Genomic DNA, 13,650 nt, shown 5'->3' with positions numbered 1-13,650 from the left:
AGGAGATAATTTCTTGTTATGGTCGTTCAAAGCAGCTGACATGCCCATTTTCAGAAGTATGTATGTAAGGATTTATGATGATAGGATGCTTATCTTTATGAAGAATTGACAAAGTACAAAGTCAGATTTAGAAAATTTAATTTGTAGTGAAGGAATAGCAGGCTGTCAAGTAAACAGATTCTGGTTCAGATTTGTGTGGACACACATAAGATGCATTTGTTTTTTTTCCATTTTTGCTATCTTGAAGCTTCCTCATTTTGATTTATGATCAGCGCATTGCAAAAAACAATAGTAAAATATAATGTGATCTTTTAAACTGGTGTCTTCATTTGTCTTTGCTCTAAATTTAGAATAGGTTGTGAGAGTCTGGACAAGTGTTGTCCTTTTGTTGCTCTCTTTATCCTTATCCCATCCTTGAAATCCTCCACACACATGCACATACACACACACACAGGCAAAAACAGTGTTGCTGTTGTATCATTTGATACAACTCCTTATGGGGACTTTTAAGATATACATTGGGTCTGTTGTACAGAAACTGTTCAGAGACTCTGGTAAATCTGAATCTCACCTACAAATACAGAAAACTGTCAGAGAAATTCAAATATACAACAATATTGTTTGATAAAATCTCCAGAGCAAGTACAAGACAACAGGAACAACAGAAAAAAGGTGAAGTAAAACTCAGAGCAAAGTCTGGTGGCTTGCTCTGTTCTTAGCAAGACTTACCACAGAGTTAAACAGTGATATCCAAGATAAAACAACAGGTCAAAAGCAATTTCCTGCAGGTTCTGCCAAGTGGAAGTACTTGTGTTAGAGCTATCCACCTCACCGCCTACCCACTGATACGTGATTATTTGTGGGTAGACCAACCTGACATTCAAGTGTGAAACCCAAATTGTTGTATGTTTGCCAAATGTAATTTAAAAAGTTTTAAAAGATAAAATATTGTGCATTAGAATTTAATCAAACATGATTAAAAACATAAAGATTATGCCACCCATTACTGGTTTCCTCAAATGCAGAACGCCAACTCTTCTCATGGCAAAAAAGTTAGAAATGTCAAAAACAAAATGAATCCTGAAGACAAATCTGACCTTTAACAAAATGTTATAAAAGAACCTTTGACCACAATAAAAGCCTCCAACCATTTCTTAAATTTCTTTAGAACCTTCTTGCACCTTTTTTTTCCTCTTTAGTTGCACGGATAGTTAGATTATTGGTATATTCTGTTCTGTGAGTTTAAATGATCAAAGATTCTGTAACTGAATGTGTATATTGCAAGTTTAGCAAATCTAAAATGTTTTTCTGACCCAATTTGTGAAAGGTGAAACAAATTACCCTTTGCAAACAAGTTCAAAACCTTTGCATCTTTCAGGGGATTCAAAGCTGACAATAAGATCACAGGTGTGTTGTCGCTTTGGGGTATTTGGAGAATAAATAGTTTCCATTGAATTACATCAGCTGAATTTGTTAGTCTGCCCCAACACAAAGTTGAGCCGAGGCTTCTGCTCTGGCTACGTGCCTAATTTGATGCATCGCCAAATGAGCTGTGTACTTGTTACTATTTATGAGCTACAGATGTGCGCTGGGATTTATCCATCTCATTTTCAAGGGTTTTAATGTATACTCATTCTGTTGTGAATTGCCAAACTTCCCCTCCCATCCTCTCTCCTCCTGTCCTGTTTTTTGTCACTCCTCTCAGTGGCCACCTCTCAGCATTAACTGTTGCTGTGATCTGACTCAACCTCTCCCTCTGCATTACCACTGCAGCACCATCAATCACACCCGTACACACACACACACACACACACACACACACTCACACACACTGAGCGATTGAGAGTGAGGACAAGGATGGCTCTGTGATAGACAGAAAGAGTGTGTGTCAGTGGGAAACTCGCCAGTGCACATGCTGGTACAGATTTCAAATAATAAGCGGAGAAGCATCCAGCAGGGACTTAATTATTTTCAGATGTGTTAACATTATTTACATCTTAAGTTATTGCTGTATCTCTGTAAGCCTCTGCAGAAATTCCCAATTAAGGAAGCAGAGGTAGCAGTATGGGTGCATGAACTTATCTCCATCAGTGTTGTTTATGAGCGTGTGTACATTTATGTTGCATAACATTGGAATGTTTCGTTTTTCAGGCTCCTTCCACATGGGAATGTTTTTTCTGAAAAGTTTTTATTCTTTGTTTCAACCAAGCGTCCACACGTAAACAGTGTTTTAGGAGCCCTTTAACAGTATTTTTGGAAAATGGGTTCTAGCGTGAGAAAATATTGAAACCCTGCACTTTTGTGTGGATGGCCAAATGCAAGCTTTAGACAACTCTGATGTCACAGACCCACCTTGAACCTCACCTGCAACCCCAAGTGTAACGGATGCATCGAAAGTAATAGCAATAATGAAAATTAGACACTTGTGTTTGTGTTGCAGACGCTAGTTTCTTAACTACAGCCAAACCTTCAGAAACTGTATTACTTCATTGAACAGATGAGGCTGACCAGTAATAACATAACCTTAAATAAAGCAGAGCAAAAATCCCTCAATATTACGTCAAATAATCTAAGGACAAGAATCTTTTAAATCACTTTAATGAACTGTCAACAATATAATATGCAGAAAATGATCTATGTACAGCAAGGATATCTTATATTATAAAAATGTGGGAAATACAAATAGTTTTAAATGCCCGACACGTAAAAGCCTGATATGCTTTAAACACTGTGAGGAAACCTTTCCCTACAGCCATCCCAGTATCTAAAAAATGTTCATTATGTTTGTGTATTTGTACTGACAACTCACTGTCCTGCACACAAAGTAGAAGTTCCACTTTGTCATCTGTCCGCAAAAAGTAATTGGTTCTTGCGCTTGTATTTGCCATACTTGTCTTTTTCATCTTGTTCAGTTTATAGTCCAGGGTTCCCACTCAGCATTTAAGTGTTTTGAGCATGCTTCAGTCCTTGTTTCCTGTTTCTGGTGTATAAGCCTGACATTGTTACTACGGTATTTTGGGTCATTTTCTTTGTTTCTGTGTGCTGTGTTTACAAGGATTTTTATAGAAACAACTCATAGAAAGACTGTTTTGAAAATAAATACTTCTGTGTGGTCGAGACCTTAGAATACAGGAAAAAAACAAAAACACAAACAGCTTAAATTTTGCTGCTCAATTGCAGTAAAATTTGGTATGTCAAACTGCTGAGACTTCAGGGCAGTGAACATGCTTATATTATTTCTCTCAAACTCAAGTAGCTAATGGCATTTCATAATACTAAAGAACAAATTGTAGTTTTCTTAGGATTTCAGGCAGTGGCTATTCATACACTGAAATGGCATTAAGTAAATCCTCCCATTGACATTTATTGCATTTGTGCATCCGCATAAATATTGGTTTGGAGCATGGTTCACTTAAAATAAATGACTTGGATGTTGAGCCCCAATGGCTTAACAGAGGCTTTAATTTCATGCTTTTTCCATGTGAAAAATTCCAGGGAGATATTGTCGTTTCTTGCATAGTGGGACTAATTTCACATGAAAAGAAAAATATCGCAGGACAATATTGTTGGCTAATGAGTCACTGTGATGCAAATTAAGACATTTCACCATGTCTTGGGAGGAGAATGAAGAAAACCAATATAGCTACAATTTCTGTTCATCATTAGTTTTTTTTTATTCTCTCTTCACAAAAATGTAATATATTGTTAAGAACTTGCTGCCTTTAATCTTAATTAAACCTATGGACTTGAATGTTTATTTTTTTCCTTTTAAACTCAAGTTCCTTGTTTCATTTTATAAATTTTTAATGCAAAATCACATTGCTTATGAGCAGTTTAATGAACTTGTCAGATTTGGTCTCTTTAATTCAAAAATAATTATCTTTGCCCCCATATCCAGTGCTTTGACACTTTTACAGGCTACAAGACGTTTTAGTCATAAGCAATCGTGTAAAAAAAAAGAAGATTTTTAGTGGAAAGATTTTGGGGTTGTTTTGCTTCAGAGATCAGTATGCAATATTTTTGGACATGAAGAACAAAATTGGTGCATTTGACAGACACATCGGACAATCTGGGTGAATGTCAAACCTCACACATGCAATCAAGGTAAACAACAGCTTCTGCTGTGTCCTCCTGTCATGTGGAAAATGACTCACGCCGTGCCTGAATCATGGGATATATTCACACCTCTGCACTCACACTGTGCAGGTATTAGAAGTTTTTCTGTCAGAATATCCTCTGTGAAAAACTTTACGATGAGAACATGGACTAAGAATAGGCAAGTAGCTGAACTGTTTTGCATATATGTGATATATATATTGTTAATATTGGTTTCTAGAACTAACACTATAGTAGAATGTTCATTTTTCATCTCTTTCTCTAATCTACTTCATTTAAAACTTTGTTACTCTTTCTTTCTTTTAAACTTTATGACAATATTTATGCTAAATTGATAATATCTTTAAAAAGTTTTTTAATGACTCACAGTGTTTCAAGTACATGTTCAGCTGTATTTTATTTTGAAGGAACAGATATTTTCTTTAATCTCCAGAAACATCAGTTATAACAAATTAAGCAAACATGTCCAGCTTTTTTATTGCAATATCTGTATAAAAAACACCAATTGCTTTATTTTGAATTGCTTGTTTATGAGCAATCCTTTTTCCTGTTAACGCTGCCAGGTATTACTGACACAGAAAACAATGCTAAATCACCGCTAGCAAGCCCCAGCTACTGCAGGAGCTCCGCACAGCTTGGGTTTCCATTAGCTTGGCAGTATAGTTGCACACACATAACACATGCACAAACATAGAAGAGCAAATGCATTGTGTTGCACACGCGCACACTCCCAACCCCCTGATTCCCATTAACCTGTGGAAGCTCCTTCTAGGCTGAAAGAGAGAACCCTAATTTGTCAAGCTGCCATGGGTCTTTGAGCTGAAGGTCATTAGGAACTGGAGTTCACCTATAATTACTGTCAGACCACTACCTCAGCATGGGTATGCATGCATATTCTATATGTGGGTGTGTTAGTCTGAATATAAGACATCCTCTCTATGTTTGCATTTGCATTTTAGGATTTGGAGAGCAGGGTGTGTCGTCATTTCTTCACAAAAACAAGTGCCATCATCACCATATTTCTGTTTTAGGTCAAGTTGTCAAAATTGAAGACATAGGCTCATAACTAACTGTATAAGACAACAGCATACTTTATAAAATGCCTTTTGTCTGAAGAACAGTAAACCAGTAGTATAGTCAAAAGATGTGAAGGAAAAATTAAAAAGTTATTCTGTTTTATCTCTGTAGAAGCATTTTCAAACAATTTGTGCTCTTAAAACAGCAATATTAACCAGCAGGCACAATTTGTACAATATTTAGGTTAAACAAAACACTTTTAAAAAGTAGATCTTAAGACAAGATAGGCTACTTGTTCCAAAGTCTGGGTTTTGGACTGTAATTGTTTTTTACAATTATTTTAGGTTGAAGTAATAAACATCCTCTGCTAAAGAACACATTTTTTTAGGCTAGCTGCTCTAAAGTTTTGGTTTTGGACTGTAAATGCTTATCACTTGCAGCTCTCTGTGTAGCAGCAGTGTTAGATTCATTTAACCTTCAGTTTAGGATATTTGTTGAAGTGCAAGTTATTTTGTACATGTGCAAAACTAATTTTATCCACCTGTATTTAGTGAAAACTTTGCTCTAATTTTCTCTTACAGGAATAAGGAGTCAGTCAGTTCATGAAAAAAAAACAATAAATGGTTATTTTTGATTTATTTTAACAAGTAACTTTACATATTTATCAGCAGTAAACTGAGGTTTCATACAAAACAGACAGTAAAGCTTGAAGCAGATAAGAGATCATTTCTAATAAATTTTAAATCCTGTGTTTGCAACGTATTCAATCTAACATATTTTACCATTCATAAAATAGCATAAATTATTACCTCAAAAACCAAGTATCCTTTCTTGAGACCATTCAGTTTCACAAAATTAACATCCATTCTGTGTGGTTGAAAAGTTTAGGGCAAGTTAAAACTATCCAATGTTTTTGTGCTGATTCAGCATTCTGCTCGAGGATGCTTTAAAAGCACAAATAGTTGATGATGGAGATGCTTCAATCTGGAATCACAGTTTGAAAGGTGGAGTCTTTATCATCGGACCAGCATGGCGTCAACCTTCAGAATTGATCAGTGGTTTTAAAAGTGTTGTATAAGTTCCCAAGTGGGAAAAAATAGATGTATTCTCTGCTTCTCTGTGTTTCATTCAGATAAATGTAGTTTTTGGCACTGCCAGAGGTGCAAGGTAAAACGTTTGTTAAATACTTGGATGACTTTTCTCCCTTATTTGCAATATTAATTTAAAAGAATAGCAAAACTTGTTTTTAACAACTTTTTGTGTTGCATTTGTTTCATTACAAGTCGCGCCAACAACAAATTACCTGAGAGGTGCTGTTTCTAATTAACTGCAGTTCCTTAAGAAGGAAGCCCAAGGCCAAAACAGTTTTATGGGCAACTGTGCATGTGTTTGGTCAAACAATGTTTGATAGACAAAGTCCAGACCAACATTTAGGTTTTCAGAACACACTAAAATGTGTGTTTGTTGTTGTTAGAGTCATATCAGTTCATTTATTTAATAATCAGTACCACTTGAGTATTTTATGAACACAAAATCCATTGTAGTAGCCTGTTATAATAGAGAAATGCATTGAATGAGCAGATTGTAAAACATAATTAAATGTACTTAATTTCTTGTTTTTGCATGTTAATTACACTGCCTGTTCATAAAGTAATTTATGAATAAATTGTTTAAATATATTTTGTTTAATAACATCTAGCTTTGATAAACTCCCCCTGTTGTTTCAATATGCAGTAATGTCACAAACTTTAAAATTAAAGTTAAATTAAATTCTTGCCAAGATCCTACACTGATGATCACATACACACGATTCGGTTATAAATTGGGCAAGCAGCATCTGTAAGCGACATATTCCAACTTGTAATAAGCCACAAATCTGTTGTACATTGTCTTGTAGTGTAATAGTGTCACACAGATGGCCCATAGGCTCAGCTTGGCACTGAAAACACCAGTAATAAAAAACCCAAATAATACCCAAATTTCACACTATGCTGCCTGGATCATAGTCGGAACTAGATGTCTTTTCGTCATGACTGAATTGTTTTACCAGTGACTGATGCTGAATAAACCTTTAGTTTGCAACTAAAATAGTAAAATTAAAACTGATAAATACTACATGCATTTGTCTCATTACCAGGAGCAATAAGATGTGCTGTATTTGTGTCAAAAAATGGGGATGCAAATTTTCCACTTGCACTAAGGATCAACCACCTTCACTGGTGCTTTGATAGAAGGACATCTGAATAAAATGTGTTTTTAGCACAGATTGTCAACTTGTGTGAGATTTTGACTCTATGGTGGCTAATCCTTTTTTTTTTATATTTGGTCAAATGTCCCCTGACCGATTCTCCCACAATATGAGAGTTGGGAATTCCTGCAAAGCCAAATTGGAATGTTGAAAACTTGATCATTAAGGGTTTTCAGGTAATCATCTGAGTTCTTTGTTTGGCTCATAATTTTGCTCATCTCAATAGATGTCTTTAGGTTGTAATTTATTGTCTTTTTTTTACCAGGGCTAGATTAGGATTGATGAATTTATAAATGTCAATATGTTCATCAAAATATTGTATCTATAAATATTGTTTTTCAATTGTACTAACAAATATAACTTACATTTTTAAATATTTTAATGTTTAATAAATTAGTAACTGATTATTATTATTAAAACATTTGTCTTAGCAGTTTGAAAGGGATCTGACACAAATGGATATCAAATACCATAAGTGCTTTGTTCCAAAAGTTTTTTAAGCCCCAAGCCTGTAACGCTAATTTCACTCATTTGTTTTCATGTCAAGGCCAGGCTGTCTGTATTTTTTATACGTGTAGCCACCCGTCAACTTCTTTCTGTAGGGCAAATTGGACATATTAGACACCAGCACTGGATTTTTTTAATGAAGTTAACTTGGTATGTAGACATTGTGGAAGCCAATGTATGTAAGTGTGATTTTAACACACAAGTACATTTGTTTCTTTTATTCCCAAACCCTCGACACAGACCTCGTCTTTCACTGCCAGTCAGAACATATTGTTTCTCAGCATGGTGGACTTTAGGGCTAACAAAGGGGTGGAGGGCAGCGAAGGGTGTGATATAATGGGCTGGAGTTGCCAGATTGGCAGCAAATCATCTTTATGAACACACAGAAGGGTAGTAAGAGGCTCACAATTTTTTTTTCCCCAAACTTCAGTAGAGGAAATGACTGAGGCCCATCCAGATCTTACAAACAACCAGTAATTCACTGATTGCTCTGATTCAGCCCTGCATGGCAGGCAAACAAAGTGAACATTTTTGTATTATTCTGTATTTAAAAAGATTTTTATGTTCTTTAACGGCTTTTTGGTGGTCAGTGTCACAGCTTTGTAATCCTGAGGTTGCAGGTTCAAGCCCAATTTGTGTCAGGAAGGGCATCTGGCATGAAACAATTGCCAAATCTTTCACACGAGTTCACTTGCTGTGGTGACCCCTGAAGAAGGGAGCAGCTGAAAGAACAACAAGTTGCTTTTTCAAAACTGCAGTTTGAAAATATCTAACTTTAGACTGTAGTTTTAGTTCTATTTAACCTAAGTGAGACCGAGCACATTGTGCCAATGTATGTTTTACCGTTTTTGCAGATAAAACATACATTGGCACAACTAATACCAAATCCAAATATTTGCTGCATTGAAACTGATGTTTTTCCATATTTATGATGTACCAGAGACAATTTCACACATGGGATATCTGATGCAGTTTCTCATCATGTTGATACAGGGGAGGCTGAGCTTGTGTGGGTGTGTGTGTGTATGTATGTGCCTGGTTATTTGTACCGCTGTATGACAAACCGGTGTGTGTGTGTGTGTGTGTGCTTGCAATTAGATACTGACAGCTGGAATTTATTGTATGAAAAACAAGAAAGATTCCTTCATTCTTTCATAGCTTTACTTCAGCATTCCCATTGATTAATCACAAACAGTTTTTCTGGCATTAAACAGATTTGTTTATGTTTTATATTACAGATTGCATACCTACACACCTAAACTCCAAGCTATTATGCACATTCTGTGGTCTAAATGAGTTAATTTGCTCAAGAGCTGTTGTTAATTGGAATCCAGTAGTGTAATTGAGAGAATATACAAATATTGATTATCTATTTATTTCAATTTCTGCCCATGATGGACTTTGCCTATCAAACTAAACACAGCTGGCAGAGGACGCGGGGGGGATGCAACGAATTCCTCAGCACTTCAGGTTTCCTGGATGAATGAACACTGATGTTTGTAGAAGAAACAGATGAAACACTGCATAGTTTTGCCCTCTCTGTGTTGACGTTCACCAAAGATATTTTAAGTGCAAGTGGCCAATCACAGAGCAGGCTTCAACCTGTCAGTCAAACACGGCAAGAGTCTTCATCTTTGAACCTTTAGATTTGATAAATCCAGCTTTGGGGCAGAAAATCTTTTTTTTAATTAACATTATTATTATTTTTTATTGTTTTAAATAGAGTAATATACTGTACATCGATGTATTAACATGTTTAGTCTTTTGTTTTTTTGTTATTTCTGGTGTTTGGTAACTGATAGTGAACAAAAAGAGACTTTCAAAGAATATATTTGTAGTGATGAAAACATCCATCCATACATTTTCTTTACCCTCCTTTCCATTCAGGGTTGCAGGAGAGCTGGTGCTTATCTTCAGCAGTTACCGTGTGAGTGGCAGAGTACACCCTGGACAGGTCACAAGTTCATCACAGGGCCACATAGAGACAAATGGGACATACAACCATTCACGTTCTCACTCACACCTAGGGATAATTTAAAGTTATCAGTTAAATTAACTTGCATGTTTTTGGTCTGTGGGAGGAAACCAGACCCGGAGAAAACCCCCACATGCATAGAGAAATCATGTAAACTCCACACAGAAAGGCCCCAGGCAGGAGGCCTTCTTGCTGTAAGGTGACAGCTCTAACCACTGTACTGCCGTGCTGTCCTGATGAAAACATTTTCATTTTATTATCTAATATGCCTTATTTTAATCCATGCATTTCTCAAACCGTGCCACAGGAGGGCTGTTTGTACTGCTTTCATGTTTTAGTGCATCACAAAAAATTGGATACTTTTAGCTAATAAACATTATTGTTGTTTATTTTGGTTGTATTTTTTTTTTGTTCTTTTTTTCTCCAACTTGCCATTTCTTGTGCCATAAACTCACCCACATGAAAATATGTATCAACTCTGTTGTTGTATTCCTCTGTGTTCACACTCAACTACACACCTGTGCTCTCACTGACCCACGATCCATTGCTGGTAGTGTATCACTAGGAGACAGAAGGTCACGCTTCATGCAGCTCTGAGCAGATCAGCCCTGGCTGAGAGATCTTTGAGCCAGACGGGTCTAACTGATCTGGCCAGGGGTGTATTCCACAGTGCATGTTTAGTGAAAACAATTGGTTATCTTTTTCAGAAAATGTTAACTTAACTTGCTGACTGGCAGGCTGAATCTGCCAGCCTGATAGTCAGCAGATACTATAGGATTTCATAACCTTTTGCAAAACGGTGAGTTAAAGAAAAATCGTGACATAAGAGTGAGATACTAGTTCTTTACAGGTACGACTCTGTCTTGACCTTTTACAGTAAATAGCAAAAAGTGGCAATGAGTAACAATGTTCCCATGCAATAATTTTTTTTTTTTCCATTGTTGTTTTTTATTTTTGTTTTACCATCATTACATTGGCTTCTAGTTCTTCTTTAAGTTCTTTTATGTGATTTTAAACACCTGCATGGTCTCACCCCACAGTATCAGTCCGAGCTGCTCCAGCCTTACGTTCCCTCACACTCTCTCCGGTCGGCAGATCAGCTACTTTTGAAGGTCCCAAAGTGAAAGAGGAGGGTAAGAGGTGACTGAGCGGTTTCAGTCGCTGCCCCCAAACTGTGAAACGATCTGCCTCTGCAAAGGCAGATCAGAGAGGCCAACCTTCTTCCTGTTTTTAAATCATCTCTTAAAACACTGTTTTTCCTCTTTGGCTTTTATCGTTTTTTTTTTTTATTATTTTATGGTTTTAACTGTTTTATTGCTAAGACTGTGTTTTATTTGATTTTAAAATTGTTATTCTTGTTTTGGAATTTTTTGTGTTTTTATTTGTACAGCACTTTGGTCAATGGCTGCCAGTTAGATGGAGATGATACTCTGTGGAAAAAATAGTAGTAGTAAATATACTTACCAATATAATAAAGATTCTTCAGAATTTATGCTTTATCACCCTTTCAGGGAAATTCTGGTCATCTGAAATAAATACTGTGTAATTCTGAGTTCAAACCTATATTTTAAAGGACCTGTTGTTTGTTTGTGCAACAGATGCCTAAAATATACCTTCTTGTCTTGTTTAAGCAGCAGTGTTAAATTTCTGCATGTACCAACAACCAAATAGATTTAATGAATCCTTTTTTATACGAGTGAAAGGGAAAAAAAACGATCTCAAACTGTACATATTCATCACTAATACCACCCACCATCCATTTCTAAAACTACATCAAAAAGACCAGAGGAGTCTTGTCAGGGGGGCATCCTGTCACAGACGACCTCCCATATACTAGCTTCAGGGTCGATGGATTACTACTGACACAAAGAATCAGTCATTGTGAGCACCTCTTTAATTACCCAGATAAATAATTGATTACCTTAAACAGTCAGATCCACAAGGGTTATTGCTCAGGCTAACTGAATGTTAAAACAAAGAAGGTTTACTGGTACAAAACTGAACAAACTGAAAAAGAGTTAATATTATAGACTCTGAAATCAGACTAAAACATTTATTCTTCCAAATAATTTAAATGAAACTGTATGTATTTACTTGAAAACTAGTTTCTAATAGTTAAGACCTTACTTTTATAAAGGTTTCTAATCACCAAAAGATGAAAAGGTCATATTAGGTCATCAGATAATTAGTATTTTTATGTAGACATGGATGCAGCTTATTAGAAATATTAAGGCTTGCTTTTGGCAAAGCTCCTCCTACTTATCCAAGCTCCACACATCATATTGAGCTTGGGGTAAAGCTGCTGCTCCTCTAAAGTGGTTAAGGCATGTGATTAGATGCCTCCTCCCCTCTGAGGTCCAGCTCCAAGGAGACCCCGAGGAAGACCTAGAGCTTGCTAGAGGGACTATATCTCCTATCTGGCCTGGGAATGCCTTGGGATCCCCCAGGAGCAGATGTAGAGTGTCCCTGGTGAGAGGGATGCCTGGGTTTCTGGAGCTATTGCCTCAGCTTCATGGACAGATGGATGGAAACATGACTGTGAGAATAAAACACACCTTTGAGAGGAGAGAGACTCTTGAGAAATGTTTCATGATTCAAAAGGTTTAAATAATAGTCTTTGGGTGGGATGACTCTATAGGCGCTTTTTAAAAAAAAAAAAAAAAGTTTGGCCATATGGCCACAAAGACGAGCTTCTCTTTTAATCTTTCAATCAAGCCACGCACATCCCACGAAGATGAGCACATTCATTAATGAAGCCAGCATCTTGTAATCAAAAGAGAAATCAAGTACAACTCAGTCGTGTTGATATGGAGCACTGCTCATAAAGTTTAAGTCCTCAAACAAGTCAGACATTCTAAATCCCAAAATGGACCAGCCGCACAAGCCCTCTGTCATCACCACATCACACAATCTGGCTTCCCCTTTCAAATGTTGACTGTTACAGATCTGTTATGTCTGGATTGGCAGCTCAAGGGTGCAACTGCGGTAGGTTCGCTTTAACACCCCAAGCCGCAGCAGCCAGAAGGCGTAACAGTCCATGCTTGATGTGTTTTGTAAAAGTGGTTTAAATTATCGGTGCTCCGTACACAAAAAGATGAAATGTAATGGGAATACCTGATGAAACTTCAAGATTGGCATGTTGTCCTATTTGTATTAAATGTAAGTGTAAGCCTGAGTTTAAAACTATGCACTCGATTTGTAGATAAAAATTGTTTGGTGTAAGGTTTGAAAACTTAAAAAATGAATCTGGACAAAAAGCAGCAAATAAAAAGCCCTTGCAATGCACTGGCTCTCCTGGAAGCACTTTCACACAAGAAACCAGGAAACACTGTGTTGAAGTGGTTCCTGCATTTTACATGAACATAATAGTCTTTTTAAATGGGACAAACAAAAACAACAAAAAACTAAAATCCTTTCATTTTCCTGGCATGGTCATCCTGACCTATAAACCCATAATGCATTTCAGCAAAAAACTGCATTCTTCAGGGACTCTAAACTTATTTTAATGAACTATGGGCCCTTTTCCTGAGGTAGTCAACCAATGGGAGCTCTCCACCTATAATGGAATCGTCCATCACCAGGATTCTGCCCCGAGACATCTCAAAAAATGGAACAACAAAAGAGGGCATCCTTTATGACCTAAAACAGTGGTCAAGGCACAGCAAAGGAACAGGATAATAAAAAACAACCCTCCTTTCAAAAAATCACAAAAAAAAAAATTTTATGACAAAGAAATCTCTTTAGAAAAATATTGTTAAAAAACTGAATATTTTATTCTTGCAAATTA

At 36.5% G+C, this 13,650-nt stretch overlaps 1 protein-coding gene across 1 annotated transcript in view; it reads left to right on the top strand.

Annotated features, from left to right (window-relative positions):
- The window catches only part of cntnap2a (contactin associated protein 2a), a 322,102-nt gene that overhangs the window by 110,635 nt on the left and 197,817 nt on the right, over positions 1-13,650 (top strand). The window lies entirely within an intron of this gene.

This window comes from Kryptolebias marmoratus, linkage group LG21 (genome assembly GCF_001649575.2).
Source record: "Kryptolebias marmoratus isolate JLee-2015 linkage group LG21, ASM164957v2, whole genome shotgun sequence".
Lineage (NCBI taxonomy): Eukaryota > Metazoa > Chordata > Actinopteri > Cyprinodontiformes > Rivulidae > Kryptolebias > Kryptolebias marmoratus.
Note: the sequence above shows the minus strand (reverse complement) of the source record. Positions and strands in the feature narration are given on the sequence as shown.